General features: G+C 40.2%; 1 pseudogene; it reads right to left on the minus strand.

The window, feature by feature from the left end:
- Positions 1 to 13,042: 13,042 nt before the first annotated feature.
- Positions 13,043 to 14,192, minus strand: LOC147904960 (calcium-dependent protein kinase 11 pseudogene; annotated as a pseudogene).
- Between the last annotated feature and the right edge of the window lie 380 nt (positions 14,193 to 14,572).

Genomic DNA, 14,572 nt, shown 5'->3' on the forward strand with positions numbered 1-14,572 from the left:
GTCATACAAAGAGAGGAAATGAATTTCACTAGAAGTGGCCATACAAACCATACCTATTAGGGAAGCTGCCTTCCCTCAGGTATGTGAACCATATAAAAAAAATTCCAAATGTGGCATCATGGTGTATGATGAACTAGATAAGCTCTAATATGCAAGGTCCATCTATGAGATAGAGCATAGTGATTGGCTTTCCCCCAACGTGATGGTTCCTAAACATAATAAGAAGCTACAAATATGTGTGAACATAAAGAATGTGAATGCTACCACCATCAGGGATCACTATCTCTTACCCCTAACTGAAATGGTATTAGAAAAGATGGCAGGATAAAAAATATATAGCTTCTTAGATGGATTTAGTGGCTACAACCAGGTGCAAATGGATCCTAAAGATCAATTTAAAACAACATTTGCAACAGAATGGGGAATCTTTGCCTATTTAGTCATGCCTTTTGGATGATGCAATGCCCCTCCCACATTTCAAAGAATCATGTTTAGCACTTTCAAGTCATTACTAAATAAGTTTCTAAAGGTCTTCTTGGATGACTTGTGCACCCATTTCAACAAATACGACCACCTTCAATGCCTTCAAGTAGTTGTCATCAAATGCAAGGAGTATGGCATCTCCCTAAGTCCAATAAAATGCCAGTTCATGGTCACCCATGGAGTTTTTTGGGGACACATCATCTCTCAACATGGAACTTCAACAACTTACATGGAAAAACTCAAAATCATCATGGAATGACCAACTTTGTAGAATTCAAAAGGATTGTAGGTCTTTATAGGACATGTGGGCTACTATAAAAAATTCATCTTGTGGCATGCCATGATAGCCTGCCCTCTATAAAGGATGGTGGAATTATTTTGGAAAGGGGAGTGTGACCAAGCGTTTGATCTCCTAAAATGGTTCCTAATCACAAGACTAATTCTCATAGCTCCCAAGTGGGATATTGATTTTCATGTTCACACTGATGGTTCAAAACAAGTATGCAATTGGGAGTGTACTATATTGCCAGCCTGGGGATCACAAGAAATATTACCAAATTTGCTTTTCCTATCCCAAAAGCTCAATTATCCCAAAATCAATTGCACAACCATCAAAATGGAAGTACAAGTGGCAATGGTTTATAGTGTCAAGAAATTTCACACTATTTATTACTGGAAAATGATTTTGTATTCTACATTGGCTCCATCAAGCATTGCTATATTTTGTGAATAATCCATGAATAACAGAAGGAATAACTAGGTGGATTCTCTTGCTTCAAGAATCCAATTCAAAAGAGTGGTCCACAAAGGTTCTCAACACTACATCATTGATTATTGTCATGTGTTATATTTGGAGAAAAATGCCTTGGAGTCAAAGATGACTTACCTGATGCCACATTATTCCAAATTAGGCTATCCCAGAATGGTGTACTAACATCATTGGATAACTAATTAAGGGAATACCCTCATTGGAGTTGTGGCCAATGGAAGCCTCAAACTTATAATTGAAGCTGCACTATATCAACTCATAGTAGGCCAATTGTACAAAATAGGTATAGATCACATCCTGCATAGATGCATCATGACACTTGAAATGCACATGAAGTCATTACAGGAGGGCACTTTACTGGATAAGCCTCTTGAACTCAATTCTTTTAGCGATCTATTGTTGGCTCACATTGTGGATGATGCTTAAGTATGAGTTCATAACAAAATGTGATGTATGCCAAAGAACTACCAAACCCCAACACAAAGACTTCAATCCCCTAACCATAGTCATGGCACAACAACCCTTTGAAAAATGGGGAATTGAATTTGTAGAACCCATACAATGTACATCCTAAAGGAACACAAGCCGGATACATAATTGTGGCAACATGTTATTTCACTAAATGAGCTGAAGCAAAAGTAGTACACAAAGTTGATGCCAGAGCCAAGTTCTTTTATGGAATTGTGATCACACAGTATGGTTGCCCCTTGGAAATAGTCTCTGACCAATGAACGCACTTCATCAATGAAGTGACTCAGGAACTTATGTTAGGATTCATGGTTGTATGTACATCAAAAGAGAACTACCTACTATCCCCAGGTGATGGGCAAGCAGAATCTACCAATAAAACCTTATGCATTATACTCACAAAGGTAGTGGAACCCCAATTCTTTGACTAGGTGAAAATTCTCAACTTGTCCTTATGGTCCTATATAACCACTTTTAAGGTTACCACAATTTTTAGACCATTCCAACTACTAGTAGTCCCATTAGAATTCATTATCCTCAGTCTATGAATGGTAGTACCTTGGTGATAAAGAATCCCTTTAAGTGCGACTACTCTAACTTGAGAAGCATACTAAATTGAGACTAAGAGCAGCCTATCATGCAATGACAATAGAGAAAATATGATAGATTGCATGGTTTGATAGAAATACCAACAATAAGGAGATTAATGAAGGTCTTGCTCTACAATGCCAAAATCCACAAGGGCAATTAAATTTTAATTACCTATAAAATGATAGATTGAATTTTGCCAATAGGTGCTCAATAGAAAGCATAACTAATGATAGCCTTATGCTTACAACGATCCTCATGATCTTGAATATTGCATTTGCTAAGATTACCAATTAGATTGTCAATATGACTTCAAATGTACACGGACTTGCATAAGTTATTGAAATTCACGTTATTTGCCAAAAATATCATTCATTTGGACTTAAAATAAGTTTTTGATACTTGTTGATGAAGCTCATGTGCTCTTGAACAGAAGCTCATGTGCTCTTGAACAGCTTGATGTAAAATTGCCTCAATTATGATATCCATGTCCATTTTGTTGATGAGACTTTTCCCAATTAAAATTAGCTCTACAAAATTAGACATAAATGAGAAAACACATTGCGTTTGATGTTCTGAACATTTTGGAAAAGACTACATTCAATTCTGATCATATGATATGATCAAATTTCCAACATCTTACTGCATGACGTGCCTTTATTATATGGCTTGCAATGAAATGTATTCAATAAGCTATAAATTTGTAACAATTATTACTTTCAATATGTGAATGCTGCCTGTGAAGACACAACTGAAATCTGATCCAAATTGATCAGATTATTACTTTCAATATGTGAATGCTGCCCGTGAAGACAGACCTGAAATTTGATCCAAATTGATCAGGATATTCCCAAAACTGCCAAAAATGGTGTCCGAAATTGTTATATGAGTTGTACTTTTGTGAAGGATGCCAGACATAGCCAAAATGGCTTCACAATGGTGGCATTTTTGTTTCCTGAACATATCATGCGACGGCCAGGATGTGTGGCAGTAGTATTTCAGGTAGAACAGACCCAAAGGTTCTTGTAAGCAGAATAAATGTTCCTGGGAGATGGACATGGGCCCAAGTGCAACAGCCACGCACAACATCGTTGTGAATTTGCGGCACGCACAGCCTGCTCAACATCATTGTGATGAAATCTACAAGATGAAATCAAGCTCAACCAAGATGAAGTATTAATATGTTCAAGTGACATACTGAGGAGCAGGTCCTGTGCCTGTTCCAGTAGTCCTCTTTGGAAAACTATCCTCCCTCCTTCTCTCTCCTCCCTCCCTCCCCCTCCCCCTCGCTCCCTCCCCCTCCCCCTCCTTACTCCCTCCTTCCCCTCCATCCTCCTCTCCCTCCCTCCCTCCTCCACGCTTGCTCCTCCTCCCCTCCCCCTCCCTCTATCCTCCATGCCTACTCCTCCTCCCTCCCTCTCCCTCCTCCACACCTACTCCTCTTCCCCCCTCCCTCTTGCTCCTCCATGCCTACTCCTCCTTAACCTCCACACCGGCTCTGGTCCTCCCCCCTTCTCTCCTCATCCATGCTTGTTGGTCCTCCCCCTTTCCTACGTGCTGCTCCTTTAAGCCTTCTTCTCCACACCTTCTCCTTCTCTACACTCCTTTTTTCATGGCACCATTCAAGGATCTCTCCAACAAGTACCAGGTTCACTTAGATTGGAGGTTGAATTTGCAAGCACATGCATACTGGTGGGATTGAGGGGAGATTCCAAGATCCCAGTCTTTGTTTGCAAGGAAAGAAGCATCTTGACCTTTGGGTAGAAGGATTCTTGTATCCTTTAGATCCTGCCAACCAAAAGAGCCCTCCTTTTCATATAATGCATGAGCTAGTTTTGTTTGTTGGAAATGGACATGAAGGGTTGCTTGGTTATTGCAATTGGTTAAACAATGCTCAAACAATGGCTATGCAAGCAAGAGATGCGTAGAGCCCAAGTAGAGCAGCTAGCACATTTAGGAAATAGCACCATTGTTGCAATGCATAACTCTACGTAGGAGCTTCACATGCAGAACAAGGATATTCATGATAAAGCCAAAGCATACTTGGAGTGATAGAAATTACAAGAGTCACTCTATAAGCTGATTGAAACCTAAAAAGGCTTGGAAAGTTCTATATACAATCAAGTTCAACAAGCCATAGAGAAGGAATGAGAGAAGCAGAAGAATGAGTGCAAAAGATGAAAGAAAAACCTTTGGGATTGAAGGATAGGAAAAGAAGGTACTTACATGGTGAACATGGATGCATTGGCACCCACTGGTGGTGCTAGAAAGAGGATAATTCGATTGCTATCAAATGTTCCAATGAAATTACACTCTTTTGTGCTACACTGTTTGTGAGTAAGTTTTTCTTGTGTTATTCTTTAGTAACTTCATTGGAAGATGAACCTACGGGGACAAGGAAAAAAATAGGGGCGAATATTAGCTCAAGGGTGAATTTGGAGTTCGACCTTTTAAAACATTTCCAAAATCAAATCCATAACTATTAATGATTGTTAGTGTCATGAAATGCTCCTTTTATCATGATGTCTTTTCCAACAATTAGGAGAGGATTAGGAGATTCACCTATTTCCTAATCCTCTCCTTATGCGGCCCTTTTTGAGCCCATATTTCCCCAATAGCAAGACCTTAGATAAAGACTCAAAAAGCAAGCATCTTCACCGATAGCTGGACCTTAGATAAAGCCTATGCTCCAAATAACAACCCCTGAGCACAAAGAGTTGAGCAATGTGGTTCCCCTGAGAATGCTTAATATGCTCAAACCCCAAGCTAAAAAGGAAATGTATACACATGTTGTGAGGCTAGGCACATAAGGCTTCTCTGGTTTTACAGACCTTTCGAGCTAGAAATGTTTACAGTGGGAAAAGGATTGATGCAACCATTGTAGTAAAGCATCCCGGAATCATTATGGTTCTCTCTTACTTTTTACCCTAACGAGGATGATATTGACTATTCATATGCTCTAGCCAATTTATGGAAGTCAAGTGATATCATTGGGATACTAAGGGACCCAAGACAAAAGTGCCTACATGTGCAAGTTACTAAAGAGGTGATGAAGGACTTCAAGGACATTGTGGACGCAAAGAACCCTATTCTTTCTAGGACATTGATGTTTGCCAGAATGTGCATCCAATTCTGAGAAAATTTTGGCTCCGAGAGAGGGGCATATCAAAATTCATCTTCCTCCTTTCATCTTCTCTCTCACAAGTTTGGAACAGCTTCAGAGATGCAGTTCTATTGGTTGTGTTAGACTCTTAGGCAAATAGTTGTCCAGACAGAGGATGGTCCTTGTATGTATGCAAGTCCACTTGCACTATTTTCTCCTCATGCCGTAAATAGATGTTGTCGATATTCCAATAATGTATGGGTCCAGATATTTGCAAGAATATCCTACCTAGGATGGCTTTGTATCTAGGCTACTGGGTAAAGTCCATGACTACAAATCTAATGGGTACATGAAGCCGAACACCTTAATGTTAATACTCGTGAGGACTCCTAGGGGCTCAGCAGTTCCACCGTCAGCTAGCTTCACTACCAGTTGAGCTTGCTCAAGGGAAGGTTTTACCCACCTCTTCTAACATTCCTTGGTGCAGACACTCACACCCGCTCCCCCATCTAGGATGGCATCAACCTTCTGGTTCTTGTAGGTTATGGGGATAGCTGCATTAGTATCATCACCTTCAAAGTATTGGCCTAACATATTGATGGGGACCTTAGGTAGGTTCTAGTTCTCCCCCTTTAGTTGGTCGACTTTGGGGCTAGTAGGATCTTGGGGCAAGAATTTCCCGTTCCTCCAATTTGAGAGGTCTCAGCAGAGGGTAGGATTCCCTCTTAATAGGAATGCAATTGGTATCTTAACCTTTGTGGAGAGGAAGGTCTATAACCCAGCGCTATCGTTCTGTTTCACCTCATATAGATGATTAATTGGGCTCCACTTATGGCCACTAGGGGCAAACCCTGCAATGAATGCTTTTTGTAATGCCTCTGAGTTGACTTTCTCTTTTGGGCTAAATGCCCTATACCATTGGCCTACCTTGCCATCCAGACTCAAGTGAAAGGCATTAACCATTTCTAGATTTCTAGGAGCACTAAAGGCTTTGCATATTTGCTAGAATCACTCCACGTTCCCTAAGAAATTCAGTTATGAACTTGGAAATGTCCATACGTTGAGTCCTAGAGAAATTGGTGATCCTACTAGGAATATCGGGGTGGGGCGAGCACAAATTTTGCCAACCTCTGTCTGGTGATTTTTGATGGTTTTCTAGTTTTGTTTCCAGCTCTGAGTATTTGTGGGTGCTATACACAACCTAAACTACCTACACTAAGGAAAAAAGAGTAAAAAAACATCAAATTTTGGTGCATGAATGAGAGACTTCTACATGTGGGACTATCAACACTAAAAAATGACTTTGAATTTGACCTTCCATCTTCATTTTTGGGTGTTTTTGTTGGATTTTTCTATCACACACACCTTAGCAATCCTCTAAATTACCTTCCTATCAATTCAAAAAACTAACAAACATAAAGAACAAGCTTTAAATGAACAAAAATGCTTTCCAATAGAAAATGGCACTTCTCATCTTCTTTCCATCCAAACACACACTTCTTCACTCAATCCTCTCCTACAATTCCACAGTCAAAGCTTGAAGTTACTCTTGAAACAATGACCAATGTGTAAATGATGAGATAAGGCAAGTGCAATGAAAAATCATACCTTGAACTCCCCGATAGTGGCACCAAAGATGTTCAGTCTCAATGGTGACTCACGTTTCATGGGGATATTAAAGGAATGCAGATGGATCCTCCACTCCAAGCTACTCCTTGTGAGAGTAATGCAAAGCACGAGCCATCTACAAGTGTCACTCAAGCATCTCCGGGATTGTTGCAATGTGTCTCCATGACAAAAAGAGGAAAGGGGGAGAGGGCAGAATAGAGGGAGAAGGAGAAGGGAAGAGGAGAGTGGAGGGGGATGGATTGGTAAACAAAAAGGCACTCCAAGGGAAACAAGAGAACGCCCAAAACACTCTTGTAAGAGAAGAGGCACTCACTTGTATTCCAAACTTGTGCATAAAACAATGAAGATCAAAGTCAACCATTTGGCCTTTTATACAGGTCACCTTTTTAAGGGAGGGCCAACCCTTTTCCTGATAACACTCTCTCTCATATTTCTTTGGTTACAACCACTTGGTACCATATGGTGCCAAGGCAGTTAGTTTTGGCTCACTAGGATAGAAAAAGGGTAGTTGAGTGAATGATGGTAGTCGGGTTAACTCTCTAGAGTGTACAATTGACAAAAGAAAGTACAATGTAATGTTATCTCTAAAAATGGCCTTGTAGTACCGATACCATGTTTATTTGCCATAAGAAAAGATGCATATAGTCATCCAATATCTCAAATGGTGTGGTTGTGCAATATCATATGCATGCATGCATGGAAAGTTGACTCCAACATTAGTCTTGTACTAGATATTATCCCGAATGTTTAGCCTATGTAGGAAGGGACATCCCTTCCACAAGAAGAGGTTGACTCTCACATCAAATTGGGCTTCTAGGAGATAGATGAGTCTGGGTGAAGTCAACAAAGGACTACATGCTCGGGGGGGTCACTATGTATAAACCCTCTATATCACGTGCGTTCAAGGCCTATATTTAAAATCCCTTATCTGTAAATTTTTTCATTAATAAAATGTACCCCTTTTCTATACAAATCTGTAAATTTTTTCCAAAACTATTTTAAATAGTCCCTTATGTATATTTATTTCTGTAAATTTTAGGAATAAAAAATATCCTTCTTTTGAACTCACGTGATAGGGTTACATATGATGAGTGACCCCCCCGAGACTACATGTGTAGGTGCAAAGAGCAACATGGGCAAAGGCATCTTCGAAAACATTCAGCTTGCAATGATCCTTGATGCATGTATTGTATAGAAAAGGGTTGTAAAGTTGGCTAAACATGAAGTTTTTATGATAGAAAGGAAGGGCAACAACTCAGCTACCTAATGTCTTGCAATATGAAATGGCAATAGAAGACACACCATGTTGCACAAGTCTAGACTTCCAAGAAGAAGCAAGGGGCAGGGAGAATACATTGCCATAGTGGGTCGGGAGAATACGTGTGTGTCAGAGCTCACGAGACAACGAACAAGAACTCAATTGTCGCTAAAGGATAAGACATGTGACAGAAGTATGCTGGAAATAGCATACATGCAAAGAGAAGCAGTACAATCTTTTTGATCACAAAACCAAGATATTTTTGGAGAAAAGAAGTACGAGCATGTCGATCACGAAACCAAGACAGGAGTAATCAACACAAAAAATAACGTAACTTTTTGCTCCAAAGTCTGATCGGAATGTGTAATAGCATAAAACAAAGAGCACGATGAGAGCTACGATCTGTGAGCGATCTATGAAGTGATCTTTGAACCCTTTGATACCGATAACTTTCTCAAATTTGCAACAGATGACCTCTAAAAGACCACATCAATTTAGAGATGTCAAAATCGACAAGAGAAAACAAGCGATGAGATACTGAAATATTTATGTAATAAAATTGACAAGTATTACTTCCTATGTTTCATTGTTAGAGTGAGCGTATCACACACACACACACACACACACACACACACACACACACACAAAACACACACACACACACACACACACACACACATGGTAGAAGAACACCCAATGCATTTTTTTAACACCCATGCATGATGCATGGTATGTAAGAAATGTGAAAATATGCATGCCCTACCACAAAAATGATATTTGATCCACCTCAAACACTGTGAGTACATGCTATGTTATAAAAAATTTAAGAGGTAGTCTAACTTTTGTTTGAGCAATACAACAAGGTTACATTGTATTACAATTTTGGTGACATTTTTCTAAATGGAAATATGGATACTATTTATTTTTCTAAATGGAAATATTGATGCTATTTATTTTCCACAAAGATTATTGACATAATTATCAATTAAAAAGAGCAAAACTACTAACTTTTAATATTATTGAGTAAACTTAGCAAAATATTTGTGCTAAGTTTTCAATTTGATAAAGGTGCTTACCCTTTGGAATATGACTTTTCCATTCCAATTCAATAAAATATTTCATGCAAGGAGATGAACTTGTTTGCAGATAAGGGAAGGAAACAAAAGAAAAATGAGTGTCTTTGTGGCAACACAAAGCTAACACCTTTTATCTTTATAATTGTGAAGAAGTGGATCAAACAATATGAAAAAGAAAGAGCTAAAAGAGAGGAGGACGGGAAGGCAGTGGCAAAGGACTATCAAAGTAGGCCTTATTCTTGGGAGTTATCAGCAATGGCTTCTAAATGCACCATTGATTGGTTGGAAGATGCTAGTCTAAGAGTGGAGATTGTGACACAGAGGGAGGAGGAATTTGCACACTGTTGTACTTTATAGGTATAATTATATTGCTTTTATTTATATTAATTTATAACATTTATGTATATGCTAAAGAAATTTCCATTGTTTGATTTGTAGTAGCATTTGTGCAATGCAATATGGGGATACGGTAGTCCCTTTTGAGTAAAAAAAATCGGTGTAAAGTGTAACAAATTTGATTAAGGAGTCATGTCCAATTAGCTTTTTACAAGAAAGCTACATATATTTTAGGATGCAAAATTGGAGCATGAAATAGAAGATCTACAAATAATGTGTTGTAAGCTATCACTTCCAATGTAACTTCTACTACAAGAGTTTTGGAATGTGAATATAGTTTGACTTCCTTTGAGGGTTTCTCAGACAATGATTTAGTAGAACTCAACCTGGATGCTAAAGATGTAGGAGACTTGGCCACAAAAGCTCAAGAGGATGAGAATCAATCTCGTGAGGGAAACTTGCAAGATTTAAAAGAGGGCTTGATTAATTGGAGAAATATGGAGGACAACATTGATAAAAATATTTTTGTTTGTAAAAATAGTTGCATTTAATTTGATTCTTGCAAGGTGTTGGGTGAGACCCCACACCTATCCAAATTTTCAATGGTAAACTTTGGAGATTTTGACAAGTTTTTGTCGATGGTGTGTTTTATTTCAAAGCATTATCGACAGAAAATTGGATGCTAGTATCTATAGTTCCTATAGTTTTATCAATATTAATTTAGAGATGGTAATATTCATGAAGGTAGCTCTTGTACTAACATTCATGGTATGGCCTTGAAATGAAAAACTAATGGACAAGAGTTGATGATAAGCCATTTGCATTTAATTTGATTCCTACAAGGTGCAGGGTGAAACTCCACGCCTATCCACTTTTTTCAATGGTAAACTTTGGAGATTTTGGTGACAAGTTTTGTTGATGGCGTGTTTAATTTCAGAGCATTATCGACAAAAAATGGGATGCTAATATCGATACTTCCTACAATTTTATCGATATTAATTTAGAGACGGTAATATCAATTCTAATATTAATGAAGGTGTCTCTTGTACTAACATTGATGGTATGGTCTTGAAATAAAAACTAAAGACAAAGTGTTGAGGATAAGCATTGATATTGGTGTGAATGGTGGTAGTGGAAGTTTGGCAACAATCGAATACCTTGCCGTGCTTGAATGATTGATTGTTGTGTATTTTTACCACACATAAGCATTTTGTATTGCATTTTGTACTACCATTTATTTGTAAGAAATGGTAGTCTAGAAATGGTTGCCATTTTGTGCTACCATTTCTAATTCATGATTTGGTTGCCATTTTCAACTACCATTTCTCCAAATATATGGCAATAATTGTTTGAGAAATGGTTGCAATTTCATACCTAAGAAATGGCAAAATTGAAGATTCAATTCGGGTGCCATTTCCCATTGCCATTTCTACCTAGTTTTCTTGTAGTGATCACATATAAGTGTGTCAGCATAGAGATATAGTACACAAATTGGAGTATTATCCCTAAAGAGTGCTTGATAAAGGAAACAAGCTACAGATTCTGATATGCAAATATGAAGGATTTTGATGTGTCCAAAGAGTATTGCTAACTATAGATTCTTTTATGTGTTTTGCCCCATTGATGTGACATAGATATTACTCATCTAATTTTATGCCACATTGGATATGATGCTGATATTGCAAATAATTTTATGTGCTAATTATGTTGAAAAGCTTGACGTGAAATATTATGATATAGCAAGCTTTGTAGTGCTATTTTTGTTGGAGATGGCTACATGTCAAAGTGATGAACTAACCCACTTGGCACTTGGTGATGATGTACATTGACATGTTGCATGATTACCTCCGTAAATGTCAATGCACTGCTACTATGGTCCAAGATCTTATAATGAATGAATATTGGTAGTGTGTAAACATGATGACATAATGATCTCTTTCGATAGAGCTTCAATGTTGTTTATGTTTTGCCTTTGTGAATCATTGTTGGTGCTAGATTATGAAAAACCTTCCATATGTTGTCCATTAATTGAAAAATATTTGGAGCATCGAATAATCAATTCAGTGATCCATCAATTCTTTTTTATTGCACAAACCTTTATGGCTATTTACCTATAAAATGATAGATTGAATTTTGCCAATAGCTGCTCAATAGAAAGCATGACTAATGATAGCCTTATGCTTACAACGATCCTCATGATCTTGATTGCATTTGCTAAGATTACCAATTAGATTGTCAATATGACTTCAAATGTACACGGACTTGCGTAAGTTATTGAAAGTCACGTTATTTGCCAAAAATATCATTCATTTGGACTTAAAATAAGTTTTTGATACTTGTTGATGAAGCTCATGTGCTCTTGAACAGCTTGATGTAAAATTGCCTCAATTATGATATCCATGTCCATTTTGTTGATGAGACTTTTCCCAATTAAAATTAGCTCTACAAAATTCGACATAAATGAGAAAACACATTGCGTTTGATGTTCTCAACATTTTGGAAAAGACTACATTCAATTCTGATCATATGATATGATCAAATTTCGAACATCTTACTGCATGACGTGCCTTTATTATATGGCTTGCAATGAAATGTATTCAATAAGCTATAAATTTGTAACAATTATTACTTTCAATATGTGAATGCTGCCTGTGAAGACACAACTGAAATCTGATCCAAATTGATCAGATTATTACTTTCAATATGTGAATGCTGCCCGTGAAGACATACCTGAAATTTGATCCAAATTGATCAGGATATTCCCAAAACTGCCAAAAATGGTGTCCGAAATTGTTATATGAGTTGTACTTTTGTGAAGGATGCCAGACATAGCCAAAATGGCTTCACAATGGTGGCATTTTTGTTTCCTGAACATATCATGCGACGGCCAGGATGTGTGGCAGTAGTATTTCAGGTAGAACAGACCCAAAGGCTCTTGTAAGCAGAATAAATGTTCCTGGGAGATGGACATGGGCCCAAGTGCAACAGCCACGCACAACATCGTTGTGAATTTGCGGCACGCACAGCCTGCTCAACATCATTGTGATGAAATCTGCAAGATGAAATCAAGCTCAACCAAGATGAAGTATTAATATGTTCAAGTGACATACTGAGGAGCAGGTCCTTGTTCCAGTAGTCCTCTTTGGAAAACTATCGGCTACCATCAGAAACCAGACCTGCATGACAGCAAGCAGTAAGAACACAGATGAACAGATGAAGGTGACGTAGCTATCATGGCATTCCAGGCCGCGGTGTGGTTTCTCTGCAAGTATATACTGCCTTCTGCATCATCGCATCATGTAGTGTTACGATTGAATTTGTAGCTCGACTGATCAGAAAACACAGAGCTGTGGAGGTCGAGCTGCGAGCTGCCCGGCCCGGCCATGAAAGCGCCGTCGACGAGGAGCTCCCTTGCAGGCCCGACGTTTGGGAGCTGGAGGGAGGGTGGCAGCAGTGGGGTTGGGGCAGACGCTGGCGCCATCACTGTTTGCTGGATTAGTAGCAGCTGCTGCTACAATCCAAGGGTGTGCAAGCACCTGGGCTGGCGTGAGCCTGGCTCGGACATCCCGGCACAGCATTCCCTGGATGAGGTCGATGGCAGCAGGAGAGACGTTGCTCCAAGGAGCGCCCGTGAAGCGCAGCTGATGATGCTGGATTGCATGAAAGACACCCTGCGTGGTCTCGGCCCAGAAGGGGGGCTCTCCGCTGAGGAGGACGTAGAGGACTACTCCGGCACTCCAAATATCGATCTCTTGGGAGTAGCAGCCGTCCAGCACCTCAGGTGCGACGTAAAACGGACTCCCAGCAACGCCGGACAGCTGATCACCGGGCGAGAAGGCGACGGAGAGTCCGAAATCGGCGACCTTAATGCGTGAGTAGTCGTCGTGATCGTCATCGTCGGCGAGGAGGATGTTTTCGGGTTTGAGGTCCCGGTGGATGACGCCGTTTGCGTGGCAGTAAGCGAGCGCTTCCGTCAAGCTTTTGAGGACCAGGGCGGCGTCACGTTCGGAGAAGCGCTTGTTGCGGACGATGCGATCGAAGAGCTCGCCGCCCGGGCAAAGCTCCATGACCAAGTGAATGGAGTCGGGGTCCTCCAAGACGCGGTGGAGGCGGACGATGTTGGGATGGCCGGAGAGGTGGTGCATGATGGAGATTTCGGTGGCGACGTCGGCTGCGTCTTGGGGGTTGAAGAGGGAGGACTTGTCGATGGATTTGCAGGCGAAGGGGAGGCCCGAGGATTTCTCGAGGCAGCGAAAGGTGGTGGCGAAGGAGCCACGGCCGAGCTCGGGGCCGAGGGAGAAGAGGAGGGAGATGTCGGGGGTGTAGAAGTGGGGGGGAAGGAGGAGGTTGGAGGGGAGGGAGCGGGGGCGCTTGCGAGTTAGGCTCTGGCTTTGGGTCGGGGAGGCCAGCGTCGCCATAGCCAGCCAGCTGCAGGGAGGCAGGGAGCGAGACGAGGCTGATGAAGAAAGGTGGTGAGCAGCAGCAGCAAGAAAGCGAGCGAGACGAGGCTGATGAAGAAATTAGGTGATGAAGAAAGCCGGTGGAATGCGAAATGCGCTGCTTTATAGTTGTTCCGCCGCCATGGCTTTTTGGCGGCGCCGCACGCCACGCGTCTCAGCTGCATTTTGCCAGCAAACAACCTCTTCCTTACAGCCTAAGCTTCCTTTGATTTTGCTCGTAATTCCTGCTTTTTAATAATTATTATAAATTTCCAAACTCACAAAATCCCCACACCTCTCTCAAGTTTGTACTTCCCGGCTTCTCTCTCTTCCATGCACTTTTCTTTGGAGCATGAAGTATACGAACAATAAAATGAGACAAGATTTCTAAGAACAAATCTATTGCTGAGAAGACCATTATCA

Source organism: Dipteris shenzhenensis, chromosome 2, assembly GCF_047967505.1.
Source record: "Dipteris shenzhenensis isolate YYH24624 ecotype China chromosome 2, Dip_SZ_1.0, whole genome shotgun sequence".
Lineage (NCBI taxonomy): Eukaryota > Viridiplantae > Streptophyta > Polypodiopsida > Gleicheniales > Dipteridaceae > Dipteris > Dipteris shenzhenensis.